Source organism: Balaenoptera borealis (genome assembly GCF_965194805.1).
Source record: "Balaenoptera borealis genome assembly, chromosome: 16".
NCBI classification, from domain to species: Eukaryota; Metazoa; Chordata; class Mammalia; order Artiodactyla; family Balaenopteridae; genus Balaenoptera; species Balaenoptera borealis.
Window position 1 is genome coordinate 50,126,976 of NC_138872.1, and position 17,386 is coordinate 50,144,361.

The following is a 17,386-nucleotide window of genomic DNA, read 5'->3' on the forward strand; positions in this document are numbered from 1 at the left end:
TACAACACACGCCACCGACAAAAACTTAATATCCAATACAGAGCGCCACGAAACAACATGAAGACAAGCCTTTCAGCAGAAACCTGGACCAACGACCAGAACAGGCACTTCCGGAAGAGGAAATGTCGAGCCAACGCAAGTAAAACTAATGAAAGATGCTCGAACGCGCTAACAACCGCGGAACCGGAGCAGGCTGGCAGCACCCCCAAGACAATCCTCGGGGCTAGCACTACCTTCCGCGTTGCTCAGCAACCGAGCCGGCCGCGGGGCGGGGCCTGAGCGCGCTTCCACCCCGCCCGACAGGAAGTGACGCTAGGGGCGGGCCGAGCAGCCTGGTGGCGGCGCGGGCAGCAGCTCTGGCAGCCTCGGGAGGGCGCGGCGGCGGCGGGTGAGTAGCGCGTCTTCTTCCTTCTCGCGCGTGCGCGCCGCGGGCCTCGCGCGGGTCCACCTTTTCCGTCCCGGGCCGTGTCTCTCCGCGTCGGCGCGGGGCCCCAGGAGACCCCAGCCCCAAGAGCCCGCCCGTGCTCTCGCCCACCGCCCAGCGTTGGAGTCCGCGCGTGTCCGCGCCGCGCTGTGGGTGGGAGCCGGGCAACGCAGCGGGTTGGCAGGACCGACTGACGCAGCCTGGGCTTCCGTGGCGCTCAGTTCAGCCCCGCTTTCCCCCAAAGACAGGATTTAACTCCCATTAGGAACCTTCCCACCCCCGTTGGCTGCATAGGAGGCAAACTAGCCATCGCTGCACGGGTTGCCTGGAAGTAATTAAAAAATATACTAGTACTAAAACAGTATGTCCATGAGCTGCCTCTCGCCAGGGTCAGATATGCATGTCCTCTTTCTAGGACGGCGTCTGTTTGACGACTGGCTCAGTAACCCAAAGCTCAGCTGACGGTTACTCATCTATAGAGGTGATTGCTCCCTACAGCCTGTCTTACTGAGCAAAAGCAAAGCAGAGTTTAAAAGCGAGGAAGAACGCTGTCAGTCTGTGAGAGTTCTCAGCTCCCCCATGACTTGATTGCCTGGGAGCTGACTGGTAGGTTATCAGGGTATAGACAAGTGCAAATACTTGCAACCCCGTGATTTCAGCTGAGGAGATTGTGTGATGTGCTCACCTACCCCTACCCTAGGCTGCTAATGTTCTTCTGAGCCTCAACCAGATGGCTCCATTGCTCTCTTTGCACTTTCCCTGTGAGCCTGAAGTTATAGCAGCTTAGATGAACTCAGCAAGTACTGAGTGTCTGCTGGGTGCCAGGCATATAGCACTCAACAAGACAGAATTCCTGTCCTCAAGGAGCTTCAATTCTACGGGAGGATACAGATAATAAGTAAGATAAATAAGCAAAATATGGAGCATGCTAAAGAGAGAATACGGATCAGGAAAGAGTGAAATGGAAATGACCCTGTAATCAATGAAGTGGACATTTATTGGGGCATTTTACCAGTTCTCTGAGTCCTTGTTGCACGGATTGGAGTGCTTTTGGCTTCAAGTGTCAAGCGTCCATTAAAACTAGTTCAACCTCTGGAGGCATTACACCAACTTTCACTTAGGAAAGTCCAGGTGACCAGAAATAGATGGGGCCAGGGGCTTAAATGAGATCATCAGGATTTAGTGATGGAGTGTGGGGGTCTTACTACCATCCTCTCACACACTTTCTCTTTGACCTGTTTCTATGTTGCCTTTCTTCTTCTCAGGTTCTTGCCTGTGCTCTACCTGCTTGTATTAGTTATCTGCTGCTCCGTAACAAATCAACATCAATGATGTTTGTTTTTTTTTTTTTTTAATTTTTTTATAAATTTATCTATTTATTTATTTTTGGCTGTGTTGGGTTTTCGTCTCTGTGCGTGTGCTTTCTCTAGTTGCGGCGAGCAGGGGCCACTCCCCATCGCGGTGCGCGGGCCTCTCACCGCCGTGGCCTCTCCTGTTGCGGAGGACAGGCTCCAGACGCGCAGGCTCAGCAGTTGTGCCTCACGGGCCCAGCTGCTGGGCGGCATGTGGGATCTTCCCAGACCAGGGCCCGAACCCGCGTCCCCTGCATTGGCAGGCAGATTCCCAACCACTGCTCCACCAGGGAAGCCCTCAATGATGTTTTAATGGATTAAAACATCAAACATGTATTACCAGTTTCTGTGGGTCAGGAATTCAGGAGTGACTTAGGTGATTATAGTTCAAGGACTCTCATGGATTATTTTTTTTTTTTTTTTTTTTTTTTTGCCGCTCCACGCAGCATGCAAAATCTTAGTTCCCCAACCAGGGATCGAACCCATGTCCCCTGCATTGGGAGCGTGGAGTCTTAACCACTGGGCCACCAGGGAAGTCCCAAAGGACTCTATGGGGTTACAACCAAGATATTGGCTGGGGATGCAGTCATTTAAAGTCTTGATTGGGACTGGAGGGTCTGACTCCAAGACAGTCCACTCACTCAAGACCTCAGTTCCTTGCTGGCTGGCTGTTGGCTGGAGTCCTTATTTCCTAGCCACAGGGCCCACGTCCTCAAATGTCGTTGTCTTCCCTCGGAGCAAGCGGTAAGAGAGGAGAGAGAGGACGGTGGAAGTCACCATGGTTTTTATGATCTAGTTTTGGAATTTTGCTGCTGCTCCTGCCACATTCTGTTTGCTGGCATCACTAGGTACTAAAGACTTCACCTTTGAAGGGAGGCATATCAAAGAGCTTGTGAACATATTTTAAAACCACTCCTGTGGGAAAAGAGTGCCTATTCCTGTAATTCCAGTTGCAGTTCCGGATCTAGTATTCAGTTGGGTCCTAACCATGTAAATCTGATTAGTTAGCTAGCCCTGGGCAAGGAGCCCTCCCCAAAGTTATCAGAACCACACTAAGCTTGTGGGAAAGTGGATTTACCCAAAGAAAATCCAGGTGCTGTTACAGAGAGAAGGAGTGGATGTCAGGTAGTCAAATTGACCCCTATGTCTGATACATGCTATCTATTTCAAATCAATTAGAAAAGTTTACAAGCAGAGCATAGCAAGAATTGGGCATTTATTCAGACAGGTGAATGTGTATGTTTATTTTATGCCCCGCACTATGCTTTGTCCTGGGAAGACAAAGGCAATAAACGAGTGATGCCCTCCGAAGTTCCTCACCATCTGGGGGTAGGCCTCACCAGTGGGTCAGTGAGTATGAAGCAGTGGTGGGCGATGGGTGAGTGGGGGTCTGGTTTGAGTGGGCTGTGAAGGCCCAGCAGGAGTTACTGGTAGGTCAGCCTGTGACGGGGGAACAGACGTTGGGTGTAGGGTTTGGGAGGACATGATACTAGAGGTAGGTGATAGCCAGGTGGTGGAAGGACCTGCAGGCAAACTCAGGTGGCTGAGCTTTGTTCTAAAGTTGTGAAGTGTCAGTCAAGAGTTTCAAGCAGGGGAATGACATGATCAGGAGATATTAGAAAGATGTCTCTTGCAGCATCAAGGAAGGTTTGAGAGGGCTACAGAAATCCAGGTGAGAAGTTATAAAAATACAATCTAAAGTAGCGGCTGTTGAAAGGAGGGGTTCAACTTAAGAGATACGTCAGAATCTGCAGGGTTTGTGGTTGTTTCAAAATTTACTACGTACCTCACCCAAAATCAGTCTTTAGAAAACCCACAAACTTAGTGAGTTTTGTTCCCCCTCTGACTTTGTAAAATCGTTCATGGAGCTTAGGTTGTCTGGATGTGGTGTCCAAAAAGAAGAAGAAGAATGCTGATTCCTAAATGAATAACCAGGAAACAGATATTGAGAGATCAAGTGGCATATCTCTAACTTTTTAAAAATTGGAGGAAATTTTTTAAGAAATTGGAGGTGGGGCATGGGAGAGAAGTGTGGTCTGTAGATGGAAAAGGTTGGCTCTGTGTTGGTAATTGTTGAAGCTGGGTCGTGGATGAATGGGGCTGGTGGTCTCTACTTTCATGAATATTTAAACATTTATGTGACAACAGGTTTTTAAAAAATAAAGATAAATAAGTAAATTGAAGTTAAGGCCTATTTATAGGGTTGATCAAAAGTGATCAAGTGAGAATTATACTTTATCTTCTTAAGAGCTTCTGCTGTCCTTAATGTAAGGACAAGAAGAAACACTGATTTGTGGGGGAATCAAAGGAAATTAAATCTTCCTTAGAACGCAGGAAAAAAGCTTACTCCATGTTATTTTACAGACAAACCTACAAAACTTGTTCTGTGTAATAGTTGCTTGTCTGAAATTCTGATAGCCATTCCTCCGTAACTCCCTTTTAGGTGGTATGCAAGCCGCCCTCAATTACTCTGAAAGTTTTGCATCTCGTAAAGGAGAGGAACTGTGTGCTGAGGTTCAGGTCCTAAGCACTGACCTGCCTGTGAAACACTTGCCTGTATCCGGGAACCATGCATGACCTTAAAATTTGTTCTCATTTGAAAGATGATTAAGGGCCTATTGTCTGCCTTGAGATTATTTTTTGGTGAAGAGAAGAAGTAGTTGTTCTGCTGTAAACAACTGAACACTGTAGCCGTCATTGTCTGACTTCTGCTTTGCTCAGCCGAAAACCCAGTCTGCCCAGTTGGGTTCTGTGGGTGTCTCTCACATGCCTCTGGTTGAAGTGCTGTCAGAACACTCGGGCCACTGGGCCAGGACACAGGCCTCCTAATGTAAAAGACATTCCTAAACCGTTTGTATATGTCACAGCTGGCTTTGGGGAGCATTTGAACACTCACACTATAAGATGGGTTTGTGATTACAGGTCATGAGGTCTGTGCATCCACACAAGCTCTTGAATGAAGAGCATGATGGGCCTTATTATCTCACCTTCTTGTCAAGGGATGGCTCCCAAAAGCTCTCTCCCCCGTTTCACTGACACTTAGTTTGACACTTACCAAACGTCTGTCGTTTGTTTGGCACCAGGGAAGTCCTGCTGCCCTAAAATAGCTCTTGGTCAGCGGCTGTGGGAGGAGTATTATGGGTGCTTTGAAAGAAAAAGTTCGAGTTCTCAGGTGGAAGGTGGCATTCCTGGTCCGCGGTGCTCACATAGGCTTGATGCGAGTCCAGCCGAGGCTCGGAGCACTGAGAGGGCCTCCTGGCAGGGGGACCAGCCAGAAGAAAGACTTGAAAATCAGGATCCCTGGGAGTTCCCTGGTGGTACAGAGGTTAGGACTGTGCGCTTTCACTGCTGAGGGTGCAAGTTCAGTCCCTGGTCGGGGAACTAAGATGCCATAAGCTGCCTGGCACAGACAAAAAAAAAAAGAAAAGAAAAGAAAACCAGGATCCCTTACTGGTCAAATCACAGCAGGGCCAAGTGGACAAAGGCAATTTGCAGATAAAACACATGCCCAGTGGATACATGACAAGATGCAGTATGTTTTGTCCAATGTAATTTCTGTCCTTTAGTAAAGTAGCCCCGCTGAGTGTGAACTAGGGCTGAGAGCTCCCCAGTGGAAAGAAAGAAATCTGCTCTACTCTCAGCTGCACCTTCGAGTCACCCTGGACCATATCAGTACGCAGTCCGAGAGTGGTAAGCTGATCTTTTCATGGTCTAATCCAGTGACAAAATCCTTTCAGTTTCTGTTACTAACTGGTGAAGCTAGATAGTAAAGTTAATCTATAATCAGAGTCTTTTCCTAAGTATTCCTTACATATTTTCTCCATTTAAAAAGCTCATCTGCACAACTTTGTAAATCAACTACACTCCAATAAAAATTTAAAAAATAATAATAAAAAAATTAAAAAGCTCATCTGCTGTTTCCTCCAAGCCTGTCCTCTGCCTGTTTAAATGTATTTTCTCTCTGTGTGTTTTCTAATTTGCAGGTACCTTTGATTAAAATAATGTCTACTTTGTGAAATTGTCACCCTAGTGAGGTCAGGTAATACGAGAAGTAGCTATTCCTGTGTGAGTGGAGGAAGGTGTCCTGTGTCTGGGCAAATAGAATTGGGCTACTCCTTCCTTATTCTGTCACAGAGCTGACTGTGGTACTAAGTTCTCAAAATTCTCAACTAAAACCAGAGTTAAGATTTTAAGGCATCCAGTTTAAACTGAAAAAAAATTTTACTTAGTTTAAACCAATTTTTAAAATATACAAACTACCTTTCCAGTGGAAGTGCTTAATTTTCAAAGTCTGATCTCTTTGATTCGTTGTCCGAAAAGAATTCTGTAAAATTGAAAATTTAAAAACTGGGAGTGGGGGGGTGCATCTCTTATTAAAGTCCCCTGAAGTGATCTTTTCTCCCAAAAAAAAAAAGTTACCAAATTTTAGTTTAAAAAGGTTAAACCCCCTACTTTCATAATAGCTGTAGAATTGTCAGTTATTTGTTGGAGCAATTTTCCCTTTTCCCTCTGCCCTTATTAGAATCTTTTTTTTTTTCTTAAGATTTAATTTTATTTATTTTTAGCTGCATTGGGTTTTCATTGCTGCATGCGGGCTTTCTCTAGTTGTGGCGAGCGGCGGCTACTCTTCGTTGCGGTGCGTGGGCTTCTCAATGTGGTGGCTTCTCTTGTTGCGGAGCATGGGCTCTAGTTGCGTGGATTTCAGTAGCTGCAGCATGCAGACTCAGTATTTGTGGCTCGCGGGCTCTAGAGCGCAGGCTCAGTAGTTGTGGCGCACGGGGTTAGTTGCTCCGCGGCATGTGGGATTTTCCTGGACCAGGGATCGAACCCATGTGCCCTGCATTGGCGGGCAGATTCTTATGCACTGAGCCACCAGCAAAGTCCCTGCCCTTGTTAGAATCTTTTTTTTTTTTTACAGCATCATTGCTTATTTATTCTCAGTGTCTCATCTGTCAGAATCTTTATGCTTTCTTTATCCATCAAAAAAAAGTTAGAGGGCTTCCCTGGTGGCGCAGTGGTTAAGAATCCGCCTGCCAATGCAGGGGACACGGATTCAAACCCTGGTCCGGGAAGATCCCACATGCCGCGGAGCAACTAAGCCTGTGCGCCACAACTACTGAGCCTGCGCTCTAGAGCCCGTGCTCCGCAACGAGAGAAGCCACTGTAATGAGAAGCCCGCGCACCGCAATGAAGAGTAGCACCAGCTCGCTGCAACTAGGGAAAGCCCGCACGCAGCAACAAAGACCCAAAGCAGCCAAAAATAAAAAATAAATAAATAAATAAATAAATAAAATTAAAAAAAAAAAAGTTAGAGTGAGACATTTTTATTTTTGAATTTTCTGTTCTCTCTGTCTCAGTAAAGTGTTCTCAGAGGAAGAACTCTTGGTGAAAAAGGAGTTATTTCCTTTATGCAAATACTGCATATTCCTGCCCCTCCAAATGTTAATTGTTACTGGGCTTTACTGTCCTTCCCTACCAGGCAGGAGGGCAGGTTTGGCCTTGAGCAGACACACCCGCAGGTGTGTGGCCCTTTGAAAAGCTGTACTCGGGAATTGCATGTTTATCTCAAGCAGGTTATTCTTAGGCTCATACCTTTTACCCTAATATGTATCATATTGATACATTTTCTTTCTCATCTCTCACATTTTTCTTCATTTCTTTTTTGTTTTACTTGACATTTAAGTCAAAAAGTGCACTGCATAGTCATCATTTCAGAAGCTCGGAAGTGGCAGGAGAAAATCCCAGTCAGTGACTGTCTGGAAATCCTGTGAACCAATTTCTGATTTCTGTCCTTAAGACCACGAGCTGGTTAGAAATGACAGAAAAGGACATTAGATGCAAATGAGGTAAAGATACAAGTCTCTTAACCTCAGGGGCTTTCCCTTTATTATCTTTTCTTCATTTGTTGTGTCCTAACAGCTTTTGTTTTAAGTGAAAACTTCTTCATTCCTTTTCAGTATCTGGGAAGTGTTCCTTTAATTTTCTGTGTATGTGTACAAATGTGCGTTGTGTTTCCTTTAAGATCTGCTGCCCTGATGTTCCCCAGGACCCCTGTTCTCCAGGCCTCTCACGTTGAGTTTAGCTAACACAGAAATATGCGTTTTTATGCCCAGGTTGGACTTCCAGAAGCCTGTCTTTCCGGTGGGCCTATTACTTAGAGCCCATAGGCCCGGTGGCTATGGGTCTTTTCTGTGCTGGCCAACGAAGAACTAATAAACACACCTGATTTCAGGGATGCGCTTTATTCTAGGTTATGGTTGCAGCTGCTTCATTGCTGTATTAGAGGCAAAAGACTTTTTAAGTTTCCCTTACTTCTTTATGTGGAATTTAACAACAGCAGCTTCGATTTGAAACAAAAAGGAAGAAAGCCTGGAGTTCACAGACTTAGTGATTCGGCTTAGGGATAACCCTTTGCGTCTACTGGGGTCAGGTTGGCACCTTGAGCTGCTTGTGTGCCTTTGGTGTGAGCCTTCTGCCACAACACCTGGGCTCAGGATCAGGCGTGTCCTCAGTGTTGGCGGCGCTGGGGCCCCGCCCTCCCCACACGCGCTCCCCTGCTGCCCGGGGCGGCCCTGCTCCCGGGCCCTCCGTGACCTCGGGCACCTGCGTGGTACTGTACATGTTCCCAGGCGTCACTGTACACGAGCAGCAAGGAACCACACGAACCTTTTCCCCACGGTGGGAAGGGAAGTGATTGCCGTGGGGGGTTTGCAGAAAGGCAGTAATTATTTTGAAATAGTGGCAGGTTGGGGGTTGACTGTTCTTTTGGATGTCCTCGTAGAACTGCACTGTGGTTGATGTTCTGCCAAGAACAAGCAGAACAAAACAGAAACAGTTCCCACCTCTGGAGCAGAAGCTTCATGATCGGGCAGCCCTGAGGTGTCGCCGGGCCCTGGGGAAGCTCTGACCCCCCTGCCTTGCTCAAAGTTTGTTTTTGTTTTCGTTTTTAATTAATTTTAAATTATTTTTAATTAATTTTAAAAATTTATTTATTTATTATTTATTTATTTTTGGCTGCGTTAGGTCTTCGTTGCTGCGCGTGGGCTTTCTCTAGTTGCGGCGAGCAGGAGCTACTCTTTGTTGTGGTGCGCGGGCTTCTCATTGCGGTGGCTTCTCTTGTTGCGGAGCACATGGGCTCAGTAGTTGTGGCTCGTGGGCTCTAGAGTGCAGGCTCAGTAGTTGTGGCGCACGGGCTTAGTTGCTCCGTGGCATGTCGGATCTTCCCGGACCAGGACTCGAACCCATGTCCCCTGCATTGGCAGGCGGATTCTCAACCACTGTGCCACCAGGGAAGCCCCTCAAGGGTTTTTTTATTATTATTTTTTAAACTGTTTCTTTGGAACTAATTATAGACTCACAAGATATTACAAAAAGCTTGCAGTGCTTTCCCCCGGGCCCGGTGTTGACGTCCCTGGGGCCAGCGCAGTATCAGAGGTGGGAGCTAGATGTTGGCACAGTGCTGATCACTGCGCCGCAGACCTGCCCCATTCCTGTTTCGCCAGTTTTCACACGGGCTCCCTTGTCTGTGTGTCTGATGATGTGAGAGTCTATCACACGTGGATGTTTGTGCAGCCAGCAGCACAGTTGGCACATGGACCGACCCACCTGACACGGCCCATCCTCACTGCCCCGCCCCACCCAGCACTGTGGTCCCACCGCCTGCTCTTAGGGACCCAGCTGAGGGGGAGGATTCTCAAGGAGTCAAATAGAGAGGTTATCATCTCTCCCTCTCTCCAACTCAGTTGGTTTTTAGGTGAATAAAGTTTTGTTACTTGAGTTGGTTATGCTGGGTATGCCCTCCCTACCCAGCTTTCTCTCCTGAAGAATAAAACCTTCCCTGGAGAAGGATCACAGTATCTTTCACCTATTTGTTATGAAGTACCTTTAACTTGGAACTCTGTTAATGATTAAAAGGAAAAAAAAAAGAAATTATTCAGAGTAATGCAAGCGAGCCAGTGATTTCTGATTTCTGCGGGAACAGTGAGTGAAGTCCTTGCTTTTAGAGGGTTGACGGGAAGCAGAGCTTAGGACCAGTTCTGCTTCAACCTCCAGTCAGAAAACACCAGAGCTGGAGCGTCCCGAGCTGTCCCTGCGCTGGGACCCTCCGTCTGGAGGGCATTGTCGCCTCACAGGAGCTGAAATGGCTGCTGTGGCTTCTGCCCTTTGGCCCTCGTCTTGCTGCCACCCTTCTGCATGAAGCCCGTCAAATATTCAAAGACGTTACAAAGCAGAATTCAGTATTGCACTTTTCGGAATTTTTTATTACTGACCCCAGTATAAAAATAACGCTGTGAGATCAGGCTTTGCCTGAGGTGAGGGCTGTGGCCATTGGTGTTGCTCACCGTACAGTGTCTTGAGGCCTGGGGTCTGTGTGGCTCGACTCACAGGACTGGGAAAGCCCAGGTGTGACGTTTCCCCTCTGCTTCTCTATGTTTGAGAGCTGTGTTTCTTTGGGGCCAGTTTGTGCTTGGTGTTGTCTCCGGACTTCTCCAGGGAGCTGGTGAGAGCGTGTAGGGGAGAGAAAGGGTCCCAGCCTGTCCTGGGAGGGTCCCCCTGAGGAAGCCCGGGGGCAGCAGGGCCTGGTGCCAGCGGCTGTGTCTGAACCAGACTGCCCCCACGGCCATGGGCCCGCCGGAGCCTCAGCCACCTCGCATCCCTGGCGTCCACCCGTGTTCTGAGTTTGACTCTCTGGTCTCCCCATCCATTCTGGGCACTGTCTAATCTCTTTCCAACAAATTCTCTTTCTACCTACACTAGCTAAAGTGTTTTTGGCAAACAGGAACGTTGACTGGTGTAGAGAGATTGGATAGATGCCTGGGTGCCTCGGATGGGAGGGGGTCTCCAGTCCCAGCCCCTCCTCTAGACCACACCACCACCTGTGGTGACTTAGATTAGCTAGGGAATCATTCCTAAATTGTGACCTCCCTTTTAAACAAGTATCCCCACTGCCAAGAAAAAAAAAAGCCAGACTGGCTTTGGGTCACATTTGGTTAGAAGAACCAGAAAAGGCTTCATAAATAAGATGGTATTTTCCATGGGCCTTGAGGGGTGGGTAGGGTTTGAAGGGGAAGGATGTTTTAGGTGGACTTAGACACAAGGAAGTGTTAGGATTAGGCTTTTCAGGGACACCGGAGGGTCTACAACCCGTCATGGGGGCCACAGCTGTGGGGGTAGCAGGTGACAACCTCCCGAACACAGTTTGTTCATTTATGCTCTTTAGACACTTGAAGGGCTTACATGTAGGTAAAGGGATTAGATATTATTCCAAAGCACAGAATCTGGATCAGGGGACGGTTACAAGAGAGCAGATTTTAGTTCAGAATATGGCAAATTCCTAGTAACCAGGACTGTGCAGCGTGTAGGGCTTGGCTGCATATTCCAGGAGTGGAGGTGTCCCCAGAAGGGACAGGAAAAGGCCAGGAAAGCAGTGTTCCCACTTCATTCGTGTGCCACTCAGGATTGTGCCATACTCGCAGCATAACTATACAGTTATTTTTATTTCGTACTTTTCTTTAATTAACTCACTTTTTCTAGTTAAATACACTTTAAGAGAAAACACCAGAGAGGCCGGGGGCACAGAGCTGGAGGAGGGAGCCGTGTCCCGAGTCCCCATGGCCTGGGCTGTAGCTCTCCCACCCCGGATTCTCACAGCTGTGCTGCTGCCCCAGAAACCAAAATAATGGCTGAAAATATCCATCACTTGGCAAAAGATGTAAACCTACAGGTTCAGGAAGCTGAGCAAACCTTCAGCAGGATAAACCCAAAGAAACCCACGCCAAGACACATTGTAATTAAACTTCTGAAAACTAAAGACAAAAAAATTTGGAAGCAGCAAGGGAGATTGACATCTTGAGTTATGGGGAAAAACAATTCAAAGGACAGCAGATTTCTCACTGGAAACCGTGAAGGCCAGAAGGAAGTGGCATCATGTTTTTCAAGGGCTGAAAGAAAAGAACCTATCAAATGTCAAGCACTGAATTCTATATCTGGGGAATTATTCATCAGGAATGATGGAGAAATAAAGACATTATCATGTGAAGGAAAATGAATTGGTTGCCAGCAAACCTGCTCTAAGAGAATGACTGAAGGAGGTTCTTGAAACATAAAGGAAATGTTAAGAGAAGGATTCTTGGAACATTAGGAAGAAGGAAAGAACAACAGAAAAAGCAAAAATATGAGTAAATGTAATAGACTTTCATTCTCTTGAGTTTTCTAAATTATGTTTGATGAATGAAGCAAAAATATAACACTGATGTGTAGATGTATGTAGAGGAGATATTTAACACAATTCTATTACACACAGACTGGTAAAGGCTTAAAGCAGGGACGTGAGGTCTCTACACTTCACTTGAACTAGGAAAATGCTGACAGCAGGAGACTGATACGTTAGGTGTGTCTAATAATGTCCAGATCAACCACTAAAAATTGCAGCGAAACACGCTAAAGCACCTAGATAAATAAAACTGGAATTGTAAATAATGTTTCCCTTATTCATAAAGTAATCCACAGGAAGTCAGGAAGAACAAAAGTGAGAAACAAAAAACAGAGAACAAACAACAAAAGGCAGAATAAAGGCCTAATATATGGATAATTTCCTTAAAAGTAAGTGGTCTGAAAATACAGATTTGCAGAGTGGATTTGAAAAAAAAAAAAACATGATCCAGGGACTTCCCTGTCAGTCCAGTGATTAGGACTCAGTGCTTTCAGTGCCTTGGCCCAGGTTCGATCCCTGGTTGGGGAACTAAGATCCTGCAAGCTGTGTGGCACTGCCAGAAGAAAAAAAAAAATGATTCCTGTGCTGTCTGAAAAAAACCTACTTCAAATATATGATATAGGTAGATTGAAAATAAAAGGATGGAAAAAGATATACCATGCAAACATGAAGAGAAGATAAGGAGAACTATTAATGTCAGATAGACTTTAGAGCGAGAATTACTTAGGGACAGGGGGGCATTGTGCAATGATAAAAAGGCTGAGCCACACAGAAAATACAGCAATCCTACATATGTGTGCAACAAACTACAAAGCTGCCATTTCTTTAAAAACTGAATTGGCTGTCTGTATCCCCTGTTCCCCATCCGTGAATTCAACCAGCTGCAGATTGAAAGTATTCCAGGCGGAAAAATCCAGAAAGTTCCAAAAAGCGAAACTTGAGTTCAATGCACACTGGCAACTGTTTACGTAGCATTTACATTGTACTGGGTATTACAGGTTATCTAGAGATGATTTAAGGTGTACAGCGAGGGGTGTGTGTGTAGGGTTATGTGCATCCCATTTGATGTAAGGGACTTGAGCATCTGTGGATACCGAGGGACGACTACTCAGCAATACAAGGACTCAACTGTATTCATACAGCAGCAACACAGAGGGACCTCAGGCGCATTGTGTTGAGTGAAAAAAGCCAATTTCAAAGTTCACATACTATGTTATTCTATTCCCATAACATTCCCCAAATGACAAAATTTTAGAAATGAAGAACAGGTTGGTGGTTGCCAGGGGAGAGGAATGGTGGGTGTGGCTCTTTGTGGTGATGGAATATAGTTCTGTATCTTGATATACATGAATCTACACAGGGAACACCATGGCATAGAACTACAACGTCGCTCTCCTGGTTTTGATATGGTTCTGCAGTTGTGCTGTAACCGCTGGGGAAGGCTGAGATGGGGCCTCTCGGTATGATCTTCGCAACTTCCTATAAATCAGTAACTTCAAAATAAACAGTTAAGGAAAGAACCTTTATCAGTTACCGGAAGTCTAAGACCACTGTCACCATAAACGGAAAGACATCCGTGAAAAAATACAGAGATAACTAGAAATAAAAATGTTCACCTGGCACTACCTAAATTGTCTTGTGTGCTGCCAGTGGTGTGGGACCCAGGCTTTGTGAAGCCCCCTTACGGAGGGGTGGAAGGTCATGGGACTTCACTGGAGGACTTGGGACCCTTCAGTGCAAAGAGACTGTGTTCCTTAGTGAAGTTCAGGTTCTCAGGATCTCAAATATAGACCCTCAACTCCTTGGGCAGCTCCAGGCTTGAAACGCTTCGTTTAACAGAAAAAGAGGGCGCTGGTGAGATGCCTGAGGTCTCTGTGTCTGGAAAGAGAAGGAGCAGCACAGAGAGGGTGGTGACAACGATGGAGGGAGTCCCCCCCCCCCCCGCGCCCCCGCCGCACACTCAGCCCCCAGCTTTACATGCACTACCCGAACCTTCCCAACAACCTAATAGGAAAAAGAAACTGAGGAAAGCCACAATCCAGAGGCAGAGCTCACTACTGAGCCCAGCTTCAAAATCTGCTCTTTCTCGCCATCCTGTACCTTATGTACATGCATTAGGGTTCTTTTATATTGGTGCTAATCTCTCTCTCTCTTTCTCTTTTTTAACCACCAAAGCATTTTTATTTTTGTCACTGACAACGTACACAACAGTGGAATTGTACTATTACTTTGCTTGACTTCCTTAAATATTACTTAAATATGCATGTATGTTTAAGAAAAGTAACACCTTGAAGAAGTATTCTGTAAACATAACCCCTCTCAATATGTTTTCCTGCTTTGTTTCATACATAAATAGCATTTTACAAAGTTATGAATAAAACTCTGAACTCTTATGGCCTAAAAGTATGTGTCGATTCTGGAGCTTGACAAGATGTTCTCTTTATGATTTTATAGCTAACATAAGTATAGTTGATTTATAATGTGTTAATTTCTGCTGTACAGCAAAGTGATTCAGTTATACATATATATATATGCCTTTTTTAATATTATTTTCCATTATGGTTTATTATAGGATATTGACTATAGTTCTGTGTGCTATACAGTGAGACTTTGTTGTTTATCCAGTCTATATATAAAAGCTTACATGTGCTGACCCCAAACTCCCAATCCATCCCTCCTCCAACCCCCTCCCCCTTGACAATCACCAGTCTTCCTCTGTGATTCTGTTTCTGTTTCATAGGTAGGTTCATTTGCGTCATATTTTAGATTCCACATATAAGTGATATCATATGGTATTTGTTTTTCTCTTTCTGACTTACTTCACTTAGTATGATAATCTCTAGTTGCATCCATGTTGCTGCATATGGCATCATTTCATTCTTTTTTATGGCTGAGTGGTATTCCATTATATATATGTACTTCATTTTCTTTATCCATTCATCTGTCAACGGACATTTAGGTTGTTTCCATGTCTTGGCTATTGTAAATAGCATTGCTATGAACATTGGGGTGTATGTTTTTTTTTTTTTTTTTTTTTTTTGGCCTCACTGCACAGCTGGCAGGATCTTAGTTCCCCAACCAGGGATTGAACCCAGGCCACCCCAGTGAAAGCGCTGAGTCCTAACCACTGGACCATCAGGGAATTCCCTGTATCTTTTTATTTTTTTAATAAAGTGATTTTATTTATTTTATTTTTGGCTGCGTTGGGTCTTCATTGCTGCACGTGGGCCTTCTCTAGTTGCGGCGAGTGGGGGCTACTCTTCGTTGCGGTGCACAGGCTTCTCATTGCAGTGGCTTCTCTTGTTGCAGAGCCTGGGCTCTAGGCGCACGGGCTTCAGTAGTTGTGGCCTATGGGCTCAGTAGTTGTGGCTCGCGGGCTCTAGAGCGCAGGCTCAGTCGTTGTGGCACACAGGCTTAGTTGCTCCACGGCATGTGGGATCTTCCCGGACCAGGGCTCGAACCCGTGTCCCCTGCATTGACAGGTGGATTCTTAACCACTCTGCCACCAGGGAAGCCCCATTCCCTGTATCTTTTTGAATTATAGTTTTGTCTGGGTATATACCCAGGAGTGGGATTGCTGGATCATATGGTAATTCTATTTTAGTCTTCTGAGGAACCTCCACACTGTTTTCCACAGTGGCTGTAATGTGCGCTATTTGCAGTGTTTATCATGGGTCCAGTGACTTATCATCACAAGTTACTGCACGAGTTCTGCCAACGACAGACCTTCCAGTGCACTTAGTAAAGATGCCATGTGTTAAAAAGTCAAAATAGGGACTTCCCTGGTGGTCCAGTGGTTAAGACTCCGTGCTCCCAATGCAGGGGACGCGGGTTCAATCCTTGGTCAGGGAACTAGATCCCGCATGCCGCAATTAAAAGATTCCCGCATGCCACAGCTAAAGATCCTGCATGCCGCAATGAAGAGCCTGCGCAGCCAAATAAATAAATAAATAGATAAATATATTTTTTTTAAAAAGTCAAACTGGCCAAGAGACATCATTATTATTTATTTTATTTATTTATTTTTCTGGCTGCACCACATGGCATGTGGAACTTCCCGGACCAGAGATTGAACCCAGGCCCCCTGCATTGGGAGCGCGGAGTCTTACCCACTGGACCACCAGGGAAGTCCTCCCATGAAATTCTGTTACAGGAACAGAATCAATACGCTCCTAAATTTTCCAAATTTTATTTTGAACCACCACTTTGATTAGTTAAAACTTCCAGAATAAAAATAATGACACACAAAAATGATCTTAGAAAGGCACACTTACAATTCCTGGCACAGAACATTTGATTTTTAGTTTTTGAATGACTGGAAATCATTATTCCTTAAGAAAATATTAACGTATTTGTTGAAAGTGATTTATTAGGTAAGTGAAAATGAATCTTGCACGTTGGCTATGTTTCATTTTATATAATGAGTAATTTTTTAGGTCTTCATTTATAGGGTATAAAACTTAGAAAAACATTCTCAAACTAATATGCTCATGAGAATTAAATGATTCAAGCTGCAAATAAAATACTAAGCTAAGATTGAGGTGGGGATCCCATTGGTCATTTTATTTTATTATTTTTGTAAATTTATTTATTTATTTATGGCTGCATTGGGTCTTCATTGCTGCGCGCAGGCTTTCTCTAGTTGCAGCGAGCGGGGGCTACTCTTCGTTGCAGTGTGTGGGCTTCTCATTGCAGTGGCTTCTCTTGTTGTGGAGGACAGGCTCTAGGCACATGGGCTTCAGTAGTTGTGGCACACAGGCTCAGTAGTTGTGGCTCGTGGGCTCTAGAACGCAGCCTCAGTAGTCGTGACACACGGGCTTACTTGCTCCGTGGCATGTGGGATCTTCCCAGACCAGGGCTCAAACCTGTGTCCCCTGCACTGGCAGGCGGATTCTTAACCGCTGCACCACCAGGGAATTCCCCTCATTGGCGATTTTAAACGAGTTTCTCACAAATTCTTTTTGATCTCAGATCAGTTTAGGACCTCAACAGATATCTTAGCGGCTCATTCACAGTTTTAGAAGCCAATGTCTGCTGGTTAAAAAGGTGGTTCCTGGAGGGATGTTTATCGCAACATGGCCCTGGACCAGGTCAGCCCACGGGGTGCTGGTCTCGCAGGGCTGCCTTGGCCCCTGCAGAGGGGGCTGGCCTCCTGAAGCCTCTGTCCGTCCTCCATCAGGTCTGTGATGGGTCTTATTTTGTCCTCCCCTGCATGTGGGCTTGGCCAGACTGTAGGTGCTGACCTGACTCCCCAACTGTGTTGCTAAGGACCGTTTGGAGAGAGTTTCCCTTTCAGCTTCTACATCCAGATGGGTGGCAGCGTGGGGAAGGGGTTCTTTCCGCCCTCACTGGGGGACCAACAGCATTCCTTGTGTTCCCTCCGTGATGCACCATTGT

General features: G+C 45.8%; 1 protein-coding gene across 3 annotated transcripts in view; it reads left to right on the forward strand.

Annotated features, from left to right (window-relative positions):
• Window positions 1-305: 305 nt before the first annotated feature.
• The window catches only part of FAM234A (family with sequence similarity 234 member A), a 31,483-nt gene continuing 14,402 nt past the window's right edge, over window positions 306-17,386 (forward strand). For 2 of the 3 annotated variants that reach the window (XM_082361576.1, XM_082361574.1), the window contains exon 1: window positions 306-388. The gene's annotated coding sequence lies outside the window, so the exon portion shown is untranslated. Of the gene's footprint in view, window positions 389-5,331; window positions 5,467-17,386 lie in introns of those variants that run through there. The other variant, XM_082361575.1, reaches the window with a different exon arrangement.